This window comes from Bison bison, unplaced genomic scaffold (assembly GCF_000754665.1).
Source record: "Bison bison bison isolate TAMUID 2011002044 unplaced genomic scaffold, Bison_UMD1.0 scf7180017864373, whole genome shotgun sequence".
In the NCBI taxonomy this organism is placed as follows: Eukaryota; Metazoa; Chordata; class Mammalia; order Artiodactyla; family Bovidae; genus Bison; species Bison bison.
In genome coordinates, this window is record NW_011494945.1 from 1,281,912 (window position 1) to 1,295,588 (window position 13,677).

The 13,677-nt window shown below is 38.1% G+C and overlaps 1 long non-coding RNA gene across 1 annotated transcript in view; it reads right to left on the reverse strand.

Moving 5' to 3' along the window:
* Nucleotides 1-347: 347 nt before the first annotated feature.
* LOC105000629 overlaps nucleotides 348-13,677 on the reverse strand; it is a 130,183-nt gene continuing 116,853 nt past the window's right edge. Inside the window, exon 3 of the long non-coding RNA XR_826758.1 lies at nucleotides 348-413. This is a non-coding gene — a long non-coding RNA (uncharacterized LOC105000629). The remainder of the gene's footprint in view (nucleotides 414-13,677) is intronic.

A 13,677-nucleotide genomic window follows, 5' to 3' on the forward strand; every position in this document is an offset into this window, starting at 1 on the left:
CTGGACACGACTGAAGTGATTTAGTATACACACACACACACACAAAATATATATATATATATATATATATATTGCATGCTATATATTGATTCTGCTTCTCTGGAGAACACTAATACAGATGATACAGTTTGTGTCTGACCGAAAAGTTCCAGTCAAGAAAAGTAGAAAAATCAGATAAAATAAAAAGAGTTTCTATTTATAGGCATCAGAGATTTATGGAAACAAAGAGGACTAGAGAGTCCAAAATCCTGAAGAAGTAGGAATCCCGGAGAGGTACCTGACAGATCTGCAGCCATTTCTGCCCTGGAACACTTCTGGCTTGATGCAGTCAGAATCAACAGTAGAAGCTTGGTTCAGACAAAGGGTCTCACTGGGGGACGGAAAGGTTCGCAGAACTTTGGTGGTCTCTGGTTCTGAAGTGACAAAGAAAGTGAGACTTGAGAAGTGTTAAGTACAAAGAATGCATATCCCTCAAGAGACCTGTCAAATTCTACAGGTACTTTGAAACTTCACATACAAAGGAAGTTTGTTATAAGCGCTCCCTCCTGAGATTAGGAATGAAAAAATGTATCACCATTCTGTTCAACATTATACTGGAGGGTCAAGTAACTACAATAAAATAAAAAAAGGAAATGAAAGGTGCAAGTGTTGAAATAAAACCCATTAGTCTACATATGACTATTCTGTGAACATAGTAAATTAAAAGAATCCAAGACAAACTACAAGAATAGTTAATGATCATTCTATACAAAGTCAGTAAACAAAATTAATTGTATTTCCATATACCAATATATCAATGTTTGCTGTGTAAAAACCACTCCTAAAACTTATTGATTAAAAAATTTATCTGTTCAGTTGCAATTGTGAACATCAACAATTTGGTCTGGGATAAGCTAAGCAGGTGCAGGTCTCAGCTTCTGGTCTCTTCAAGTCTTGGCTCAGCTCACACATACTCTCTGGTCAACTTCTGTGCCACTTAGCATTGGCTGGCTTGAGATAGCCATAGCTAGGATGACTCAACTCTGTTCAAGCTGATTATTCAGTAGCAGCTGGCCATCTTAGACTTCTTTGCCAAGTATTACTAGAAAATTATTCAGTCAAAGCAAGTCACAAGGCCATCTAGATTCCATGAGTGGAGGAGTGGATGTTTCCTCTTGATGGAAAGATTAAAGAATTATATTGCAAAGAATATAAATACAAAAGGGGTGGAAAACTCAGGGGTATAGATGTAATTAACCTATCACAATCAGCAACAAATATAGAATTTACGTAAAGATTCAATATAATATCAAAATAGCAAATACCAAACATCTAGACAAGACAGAGTAACAGAGAAAAAAATGTCTTTCCACTTGAAGCAACGAACAATATATGAACAGTTTTTAAGAGAATAGGCATGAGGCAATGAAGGACAATGATCCCTAAAGGACAAGAAATGAACAGGAGTCCTGTGATTGCTCCAACTTAATGCCTTAAAAAAGTACAGGGTAACAGCATGCGAAGAATCCAGGTAGTGTCCAGGAAACTCCACAAGTTAAGAAGATAGAGTTGGAAGTTCAGGAAAACAAAGCCGCTAGAGTCTGCCACCAGAGTACTGGAAAAAAGAGAGCTATCCAGAGAAATAAACCACTTTCAAAAGCAGATTGGCTTTAAACATTAAACCCATACATACTGTATAATCCAGTCATACCACTGCCTGAGTATTTAATCAAGTGCAAAGAAAGCTTTCGTACACACAAAGACTTGTATATGAATATTCAGAGCAATATATTTGTAATAGCCAGAAACCTGGGGAAAAAACAAACAAACAAATGTCCATCACCTATGTATACATTATCCAGAAATTCCACTTCCTGGTATACACCCAAGAGAAATAACTATATAGATTTACTAATAGTCATGAATATGAGTGTGCATAGCAGCTCTATTCAGTAATATTTTCAAACTGAAAGTAACACAAATATCCATCTATAATAGAGGCTAAATAAAGTGTGGGCTTTTTCCACACAATAAAATACTATACAGCAATGAATGAATTACAAATATACAAATTACAAATATATGCATCAATGGATCTCACAAATACTGAACAAAAACAGTCCAGTTACCAGAGTACTACAGGACCCTATTTTTGTTGTTCAGTCGCTACACCATGTCTGGCAATTTGTGAACCCATAGATTGCAGCATGCCAAGCTTCCCTGTCCTTCACTATCTCACGGAGTTTGCTAAAATGAATGTCCATTGATTCAGTGATGCCATCCAACAATCTCATACTCTGTTGCCCCCTTCTCTTCCTGCCCTCAATCTTTCCCAGAATCAGGGTCTGTTCCAAACAGTTGGCTCTTCACAACAGGTGATCAAAATATTGGAGGTTCAGCTTCAGCATTAGTCCTTCCAAAGAATATTCAGGGTTGATTTCCTTTAGGATTGACTGGTTTAATCTCCTTGCTGTCCAAGGAACTTGTAAGAGTCTTCTCTAGCACCACAATTCAAAGGCATCAGTTCTTCAGTACTCAGCCTTCTTTATGGTCCATTTCTCATATCCATGCATGACTACTGGAAAAACCATAGCTTTGACTATTCGGACTTTTGTCAGCAAAGTCATGACTCTGCTTTTTTAATACGCTGTCTAGGTTTGCCATCCCTGGAGGTGGTCATGGCAGCCCGCTCCAGTATTCCTGCCTGAAGAACCCCATGGACAGAGGAGCCTGGTCCATGGGGTTCCTGGACACAGAGAGTCCATGGGGACGCAGAGAGTCAGACATGACTGAAGCAACTAAGCATGCCTGCACTAGCTTTGTCATAGCTTTCTAAAGAGCAAGTGTCTTTTAATTTTGTGGCTTCAGTCACTGTCCACAATCATTTTGGAACCCAAGAAAATAAAACCTGTCACCACTTCCACTCTTTCCCCTTCTATTTGCCATTAAGTGATGGGGCCAGATGCCATGACCTTAGTTTTTGAATGTTGAGTTTTCAGCCACCTTTTTCATCCTCCTCTTTCACCCTTGTAAAGAGGCTCTTTAGTTCCTCTTCACTTTCTTCCATTAGAGTTGTATCATGTGCGTATCTGAGCTTTTAATATTTCTCCCTGCAATCTTGATTTCAGCTTGTGATTCATCCAGTCTGACACTTCACGTGATGTACTCTGCATATAAGTTAAATAAGCTGGGTGACAACAAATACCCTTGATGAACTCCTTTCTCACTTTTTATCCAGTCCATTGTTCATGTCTGATTCTACCTGTTGCTTCTTAACCTGCATACAGCTTTCTTATAAGACAGTTAAGGTGGTGGTCTGATATTCCCATCTCTTTAAGAATTTTCCACAGTTTGTGAGGCACACAAAGGCTTTAGCATAGTCAGTGAAACAGAAGTGGGATGTTTTTCTGAAATTCCCTTGCTTTCTCTATGATCCAATGGATGTTGACAATTTGATCTCTGGTCCCTCTGCCTTTCCTATTTACATGAAGTAATATAGGACAACAGTCTGCAGTGTTAGAAGTTAAGTTAGCAGTTTCTCTTGGCAGTGCCTATGATTGGAAAGTGCTGAATCACACAGCTATGTTCACTTTGTGGGAAACTCACTGGGTTTCACACCTGAGCTTTAGTCACTCAAATGCTCCCTATATTCCAAAGCATTGAGTGTGTCTGATGTCAGTAGCTGTACATGCCATAAACCTCCATGACACTGGCATGCAGTTACCTTTCATTTCCAGACCGTAGGGAAAGAGATGTAGAAGAAGCATTCATTTCTTTGAGGCCTAAATGACATTAGTCACAGAAGCAAATATTTAAGGTTACAGGTCCCAAGTGCCAGATCCCAAGGGACAGATGGACAATGTGTTTTATTTGCAATGAATTTGTGTTTGTAACAAGCAGGGCTTTCTGAAACACAAGACCCAGAGCAGCGGCGGCACCTGCATGAATCTAAGGAGGTTCTGGTCTGGTTAGAATTTAACTGACATGTTTGGCCATGGACTAAGGTAATTGTTTCCCTCTACTACCTGTTATCCACTGCATTACCTATATACGTCTCCCATTTTTGAGGGGATTTTTAACATAAAATTTGCTTTGACATATTACCACCAGATTGTATCTAAGAATGTTTCAGTCAATTCAGTTGCTCAGTCCTGTCTGACTCTTTGCAACCCCATGGACTGCAGCACACTAGGCTTCCCTGTCCATCACCAACTCCTGGAGCCTGCTCAAACTCATGTCCGAGTCAGTGATGCCATCCGACCAGCTCATCTTCTGTTGACCCCTTCTCCTCCTGCTTTCAATCTTTCCCAGCATCAGGGTCTTTTCCAATGAGTCAGTTCTTCACATCAGGTGGCCAAAGTATCGGAGTTTCAGCTTCAGCACAGTCCTTCCAATGAATATTTAGGACTGATTTCCCATAGGATTGACTGGTTTGATCTCCTTGCAGTCCGAAGGACTCTCAAGAGTCTTCTCCAACACCACAGTTCAAAAGCATCAATTCTTTGGTGATCAGCTTTCTTTAAGGATGTTTAAATTCCATTAAAAGATCAACAAAAAGGAGAGAAACAATTTGGTCCCAAAGAAATTACAAAACAAATCTGGTTTTTCTGGTGGCTCAAACAGTAAAGAATCTACCTGCAATGCAGGAGTCCTGAGTTAGATCCCTGGGTCAAGATCACCTGGAGAAGGGAATGGCTACCACTCCAGTATTCTTGCCTAGAGAATCCCAAGGGCAGAGAAGCCTGGTGTGCTACAGTCCATGGGATTGCAAAGTGTCGGACACGACTGAGCAACTAAGCACACACACAGATATGAATGAAATTTGAAACTGTTCATTTGTTAGATTTGTTTTGATTAACTGTATCCCATTTTTGTACTCCTTACAATGTATAGAAAGCTATAAACATCCAACTTGAGGTCTTTTAACAGCTCATATTGGTTTTAAGTGTCAGAGTCAAGACCTTATAGAGGGAATTAGCTATACATGGCCAAGTCATAGCTAATTTGATGTATTTGCAAAGTGGAATTTCTTATATCGTGGAAATAAATCCACTGGAGGCTTGAGTATGGAGAAGTAACCTCAGGAAGGGATACATATATATCACTAATTATCACTCTACAGGCAGGTACTCATGCAGATCATCAGAGGAGAGTGGCAGAGGGCTTTGCTTTATTGTCTGTCAGCTAGCTGATACCACCCCACTTCAGCTGCCCCCCAAGGGAGGAGACAGGCCTTTTTAAAAGAAACTAGCAGCAGTTCTATGTGCTTGACAGAGCTCAGTATGCTCTGAGGAGTCTCCTGGGTAGTCCAGAGAGACCGGGTGGAACAACTGCCAAGATGAAAACAAATGACTTAGAGTGAGGTGGACGCAGAAATACAGAGGAAGCAGAGGGGAAATGAGAAAATTCATTTATCCTATATTAAGCAAGATGTTCAGTGAGCTCTATATATTACTGCCAAGTAAAAGAGGAGAAAAATAAGTTTATGAACTATATAATTATGCATAGAATATATTAAATATCTTAAAAATAAATTTACAAGCACCCGAAAGCTCATGAGGAATTGAGCAAAACTCCAAAAATTAATGTGTCTGCTGAATCTAATTTTCTTCTGTAACAGTAACAAGGCTGCTGAATCAATAGTTACAATTAGCTTGATTGTCCAAAGAGGACTGAACATAGTCAACATGCAAAACATTATCTTTGTTAAATTTCTAGTCCTAGGCCACTTGGCGAATGTCTCTAAAATGGGAAAGACAGGAAAAAGACCGGGTTTAGATTACCTTGGGTGTACAAGGGGATTCTTGTGAGCAATGCTCCTGTCATCCTATAGGGGAGAAGAGGTGGCATGATGTATCAAACTGAATTCCTCAAGAATGTCATGCCTGTTCCTCTTTCATATCGTTATCAATCACTTAGATAAGATTGAACCATCAGACTCCTGAGTGCAAACTGGAGAGTTTTCTATCAAGTCTGTTACTTCTGTTGTTGGAAAATGTATCTTGACTCCTCCTCGTACACTTTACTCTTCAACATCAGATATTTATTTAGTTGTATTTTCAATGCAGTACTTTAACAAAACTCCTTGAGAGAAATGAGGCAAAGAAAATTCTGAAGAGACTGAAGGAAATAGAATGAAATAACCAAAGCTCAGTTTTAGATCAACTTCTTCCTTTCTTACTTTCTCTACCTGTAAGTCTGGCCCTTCATTGTACTTGAATCAGTAAAAGGAGGTCTCCTGTTTCCGAGAAAGTCTTTTTACATTCAACCAGACTTGCTTTCAGAGATGTTCCCTAAGCATATATTTCATTGCTAATTTGCCACTCAAAACCATTCATTGCTCCCAAACTTCTTATCAAAGCACACAGGCCCTTTACAATCTAGACCCAATCTTTCTTTCCAATCTCACCTCCCACAACAGAACACCCTTGATTTCATAGCTACATCAATTTTCTTTTGGTTTCCCTGACTTGGCTCCAATACCATGTTCCTATTTTCTGTGTGATGTTGTACAAAGGGAATTACAGATTGCTGATGTTTAAAAGTATTTGTTTCACTGAATATTACCTAAGTTTTAGAAAAATTTTGGAAAAGGCTCAACACAAGTACCTCCTAAAGAATATATCTTACTAATTATGAATTTCACTGCAGCATGACTGCTAAGTGAATACAGAAATTAGAAGTGCAATCTCTTTCAGAGTGCTAGAATCAGACTAATAATTAGTGATCTTTATATTATTATGTTGGTGCAAACATAATTGTGATTTTTGCATTGTTGAAATTTGCCACTTGATATTGGAATGCACTCAAATAAATGTGGTTATCTTATATATCATTTTAATGTGCATTTCTTGCTTTATGTTTTTTTTTTTTTTTTGCTAATGACTTATTACTTGCTGTTTATTTTGTATTTATTTTCAACTAGGGAAATAATGTTAGGAAAAAAAGCAAATACCAAGCAAAGCTAGTATGTTCAGGAAGCTATGAAAGAAATTGTTACAGTAATAATTCTTTTCATAAGGACAAAAGCTCTCATGACAAATATTCTCTTAAACAGTTTATTGCAAAGTCATAGACAAAAATTTCAACATAAGCACCTTCATTTTCATCCCTTACTAATAAACTGATGGAAAAGTGGGGAAATACAAACTGAATAATCAGATAACATCCAATTTGGATAACTGTACCATACTCACTCTTCTAATATTAAGTTAGCAGTTACCCTGGACACAATCATGTGACCACAGAATACCTGTGCAGGCATTGTTTCATAAAGAAAACATTTTATGATTTCTTTGTTGAAAAAGAAAGGTCTTTTTTTGAAATGCTTTCATGACATTAAAAAAATGTATAATTGAAAAAAATAAAAAATATAGTTGCTGTTTTTTTTTTTTTTTTATGCTTTTCTCTTTACTCCCAAGCAAACTGCCCCAATTCCAGTTTTAGATATTATCCTTGACAATAAGCGGCTCTGTAATTAGAAAATGCCCATTCATTTATCTCAACACTAGGTCCATTCGCCAAGTTCATATAAGAGCAACAAACCAAACCTGAGCTGTGGGACAACTGAAGGTGAACAGGCATTTACATTTTTTGAATGATAACTGAACCTACTTAATAAAAGCAACTGTAGTAAAGAATCTGCCTGCTGATGCAGGAGATCTAAGAGATGCAGCTTCAATATCTGGGTTGGGAAGATCCTCTGAAGTAGGAAATGGCAACCCACTCCAGTATTCTTGCCTGGAGAACCCTATGAACAGAGGAGCCTGGTGGGCTACAGTCCAGGGAGCCTCAAAGAATCAGAGACAACTGAGCGAACAATTTAATAAAAGCAACTTTAAAATTAGGGATGAAGTTCATATCATCAATCCCTGTGAATAGGAAAATTTTAAAGGGAAAGTGATTGTATATTTTTTATATTTCAGATCCAGAGAGAGATGATTTTTAAAAACTGGTCTTTTCTCTTAGAACTTTCAAATAGCTGGGCTCAGAGAGGATCCACTGATGTGATTATAGAAACAGTGAAAATTTTGGCAACACCAGCAGACATAGATCAAGAAATATGTTTGACTTTGGCCTTTTTTTTTTTTTTCAGTTTAAAATTCATACTTTTGATTATTCTCCAGTGACTAGAGTCTGTGATACATTAGAATTGAGCTTGCTACATGCAAGCAAGGGCATTCAGGGGCAATACACCACTGGACTGGAGGGAGTCTTGCCCTGCCAGCCCCAGGGCCTCCTCTGTGAGGCTGGGCACCTAATTAGGTGGAGTCTACATTAAAAGAACGGGAAGGTGTTTCCTACTATTTGCAAATTGTGGGTTGGGGCTGTGAATATTGAAGAGACTATGTAAAACAAACACTCACTTAGGTTGCATTATCAACTCTTGTGCTTAGTCCCTCAGTCCTGTCTGAATCTTTGCAACCTCATGGACTATAGCCCACTAGGTTCCTCTGTCCATGCGGATTCTCCAAGCAAGAATGCTGGAATGTGTTGCCATGCCCTCTTCCAGGGGATCTTCCCAAGCCAGGGATCTAACTCAGTTCCCCCATACTGCATGCAGATTTTTTACCGTCTGAGCCACCAAACTATAACTTTTCTTGCAGATGTTTTCTATCTGCCACTTGTCTTAGTCATATCTGAAAAGTTGATTTAATCATATAACATACTTCATCATGTATCCTGCTTTTTTTTAATTTGACATGGCAACATTTTACATAAACTTTAATATTTTTATTTCAAAAAAATAATAGCTAATACTTTCATCATATACTGTTTACCACTCCAAACATTTCAAATACAATGTAGTTGATTCTCACAAACAGTTCTATGGCTGTGAGGGATATACTTGTTGTTTGCTAATTACTCACTAAGTTGTGTCCGACTCCTAAGACTATTACATCTTAATTTTTCAGACTGAAAAAACAAGCTGAGGCACAGAAAAGTTAAGTAACTTCTCCACTCTTACACCACAAGTAAAGGGTGGAGCAGGAAAACAAACCCAAGCGGTCTGTCTCCAGTAGGCATTTTCACTTCTAAGTTGTTCTATCCCTCATAACTACACTGGATGCCATGAAACATGTTTACCAAATATTTTCAAAATAGTACTTGAATATTAGACACTTATGGAGAAGGCAATGGCACCCCACTCCAGTACTCTTGCTTGGAAAATCCCATGGACGGAGGAGCCTGGTAGGCTGTGGTCCTTGGTGTCGCTCAGAGTCAGGCACGACTGAGAGACTTCATTTTCACTTTTCACTTTCATGCACTGGAGAAGGAAATGGCAACCCACTCCAGTATCCTTGCCTGGAGAATCCCAGGGACAGAGGAGCCTAGTGGGCTGCCATCTATGGGGTCGCACAGAGTCGGACACAACTGAAGTGACTTAGCAGCATTAGACACTTAAGTTCAAAAATAGTTATTTTTCTTTGTTTGCTATCTGAGCTAAAATTATTTGGAGACTTTTTAAAAACCACCTCACCACAGATTATTTTTTAATTGGTAAAATACACTGTAATCTGAATTTTTACTTGAGCATTTAAAAATTATTTTCAATTAATTACCTTAAAATAATCTAGTTGTTTTAATAATTAGAGATCTGGAAGAACATAGTAAATTATTTAAACTTCAGGATGTCATATTTCTCCTGAAGTTTTTTGTTACTTTTTATATGCTGTGTCAAAAGCATATTGCACAAAAATGGTCACCCTAAGGATATAAGATTTCTTTCATGTTTATTTGGCAATTTCACCCCAGATTAAATAAAATCTACTTTTTAAATTCTACATGACTTAAACCTTAACTAAGATAACTATGATTACAGGTATTTACAATAAAGAAGTGATTTTTTTTTTCCAGTGAAATAAATTTCAAATAGCCCTTTCTTCACTACAGTTATCAGAGAAAACAGTTCTTTAGGGAAATTTCTTCATACCACCAAAAATGTACCTGATAGGGATCATGGACACAAAGCAGAGCACTCTGCTTGTTTGAGAATCAGACAGCTACAGTGTCACACAGCTACTCTCATACGTAGAAAGGCAGATGTATTTTCAGAACTTGAGCTGCTGGAAGAAAGCAAGATACTCATTAGCAATTAATGGATTAAGAACTAATGATTGTTCCACTGACTGATATTTCTGTTTGGGGGCCAATACCATACTGTCTTGATTACTGTAGCTTTGTACTACAGTCTGAAATCAGGAAAGCCAATTCTTCCACTTCCATTTTTCTTTCTCAAGATTGCTGTGGCTATTCAGTCTTTTGTGTTTCCATACAAATTATAAAATTGTTTGTTCTAGTCCTTTGAAAAATGCATTGACAATTTGATAGGGACTGCATTCAAACTGTAGATAGCTTTAGGTAGTATAGATTTTTACAATAGTGATTCTTCAAGTCCAAGAACAAAAGATATATCTCCATCTGTTTGTCTTGAATTTAATTTCTTTCATCAATTCAGTTTCTGAGTCATGTCTGACTCTCTGCGACACCATGGACTGCAGGCTCCCTTGTATATCACCAATTCCCGGAGCTTGCCCAAACTCATGTCCATTGAGTCACTGATGCCATCTGACTATCTCATCCTCTGTCATCCCCTTCTCTTCCTGCCTTCATTCCTTCCCAGCATCAGGGTCTTTTCCTATGAGTCAGTTCTTCATATCAGGTGGCCAAAGTATGGAAGCTTCAACTTCAGCATCAGTCCTTCCAATGAATATTCAGAACTGATTTCCTTCAGGATGGACTGGTTGGATCTCCTTGGAGTCCAAGGGACTCTTGAGTGTCTTCTCCAACACCACATTTCAAAAGCATCAATTCTTCTGTGCTCAATTTCTTTCAGGTCCAACTCCCACATTAATATACAACTACTGGAAAAACAATAGTTTTGACTATACAAACCCTTCATTGGTAAAGTAAGGTCTCTGCTTTTTAATATGTTGTCTAGGTTGGTCATAGCTTTTTGTCCAAGTATCAAGAGTCTTTTAATTTAATGACTGCAGTCACCATCTGAGGTGATTTTGGAGCCCAAGAAAATAAAGTCTATCACTGTTTCCATTGTTTCCCCATTCATTTGCCATGAAGTTATGGGGCCAGATGCCATGATCTTAGTTTTCTGAATGCTGAATTTTAAGCCAGCTTTTTCACTCTCCTCTTTCACCTTCATCAAGAGGCTCTTTAGTTCCTCTTCTCTTCCTACCATAAGTGTGGTATCATCTGCATATCTGAGGTTATTGATATTTCTCCCAGCAATCTTGATTCCAGCTTGTGCTTCATCCAGCCATGCATTTTGCATGATGTACTCTTTGCATATGAGTTAAATAAGCAAGGTGACAATATACAGCCTTGATATACTCCTTTCCCAACTTGGAGCCAGTCTGTTGTTCCATGTCCAGTTCTAACTGTTGCTTCCTGACCTGCATACAGATTTCTCAAGAGGCAGGTCAGGTGGTCTGGTATTCCCATCTCTTGAAGAATTTTCCACAGTTTGTTGTGATCCACACAGTCAAAAGCTTTGACATAATCAATAAAGCAGAAGTATATATTTTTCTGGAACTCTCTTGCTTTTTTGATGATCCAGCAGATGATGGCAATTTGATCTCTGGTTCCTCTTCATTTACTAAAACCAGCTTGAACATCTGGAAGTTCATGGTTCATGTATTGCTGAAGCCTAGCTTGGAGAATTTTGTGCCTTACTTTGCTAGAGTGTGAGATGAGTGCAGTTGTGCAGTAGTGTGAACATTCTTTGTCATTGCCTTTCTTTGCGATTGGAATGAAAACTGACCTTTTCCAAGTCCAGTGGCCACTGCTGAGTTTTCCAAACTGGCATATTGAGTGAAGCACTTTTACAGCATCATCTTTCAGGATTTGAAATAGCTCCACTGGAATTCCATCACCTCCACTAGCTTTGTTCATAGGGATGCTTCCTAAGGCCCACTTGACTTCACATTCCAGGATGTCTGGCTCTAGGTGAGTGATCACACCATTGTGATTATCTGGGTTGTGAATATCTTTTTTGTATAGTTCTTCTGTGTATTCTTCCCTCCTCTTCTTAATATCTTCAGCTTCTGTTAGGTTCATACCATTTCTGTCCTTTATTGTGCCCATCTTTGCATGAAATGTTCCTTGGTATCTCTAATTTTCTTGAAGAGCTCTCTAGTCCTATAACTCTAATTACTATAAGACACTGAAGTTTCCTGTGTAAGATCTTTGTCTACTTAGGTATTTTATTCTTTTTGCTGCAGTGATACATGGGATTGTTTTCCTAATTTCTCTTTCTGATTTTTCATTGTTATTCCCTTTGCTGCAGTGGTACATGGGATTGTTTCCCTAATTTATCTTTCTGATTTTTCAATGTTAGTGTATAGGAGTGCCTGTGATTTCTGCATATTAATTTTGTAACCTACAAGCTTACTAAATTCATGGATTAGCTCTAGTTATTTTCTGGTGGCATCTTTGAGTGAAGTGAGTGAAGTTGCTCAGTCGTGTCCGACTCTTTGCGACCCCATGGACTGTAGCCTAACCAGGTTCCTCCATCCATGGGATTTTCCAGGCAAGAATACTGGAGTGGGTTGCCACTTCAGGAAAGCCAAGCAATAACCCCATGCACTCATGGGCACCTTATCTTTGACAAAGGAGGCAAGAGTATACAGTGGAGAAAAGACAGCATCTTCAATAAATGATGCTGGGAAAATTGGACAGCTGTGCATAAAACAACACTTTCTAACACAATTCACCAAAATAAACTCAAAGTGGATTAATGACCTAAATGTAAGGCCATAAACTATAAAACTCTTAGAGGAAAACATAAGCAAAACACTCTTTGACACAAATCACAGCAACATCCTCTGACCCACGTCCTAAATAATGGAAATAAAAACAAAAATAAACAAGTGGGACCTGATTAAAATTAAAAGCTTTTACACAGAAAAGGAAACTATAAATAAGATGAAAAGACAACCCTCAGAATGGGAGAAAATAATTGCAAATGAAATAACAAAGGATTATTCTCCAAAATATACATACAGCTCCTATAGCTCAATATTAGAAAAACAAACAACCCAATCAAAAAGTGGGAGGAAGACTTAAACAGACATTTCTCCACAGAAGACATACAGATGGCCAACAAACACAGGAAAAGAGGCTCAATATCACTTATTATTAATGAAATGCAAATCAAAACTACAATGAGGTATCATCTCTCACTGGTCAAAACGGACATCTTCCAAAAATCTACAAACAATAATTGCTGTGGAGAGTGTGGAGAAAAGGGTTGGTGAACATGTAAACTGATACAACCACTATTAAGGACAGAATGGAGATTCCTTTAAAAACTAGGAATAAAACTACCTACTATGAGCTAGCAATCACCCTGCTGGGCACATACTGTGAGCCAACCGTAACTGAAAAAGACACATGTACCCCAGTGTTCATAGCAACACTATTTACAATAGTTAGGACAAGAAAGCAACCTAGATGTCCACTGAGAGACCAACTGATAAAGAAGCTGTGGTACATATATACAGTGGAATATTACTCAGAGGGACGGGATATATGTATATCTATGACTGATCCACAGTGTTGTATGGCAGAAGCCAACAAAATACTGTAAAGAAATTATCCTCCAATTAAAAATAATTTTAAGAAAACCTAAGATTTTACTTCACCAATAAATAATGTTTCTGGCTAGAACTAAAATGCATT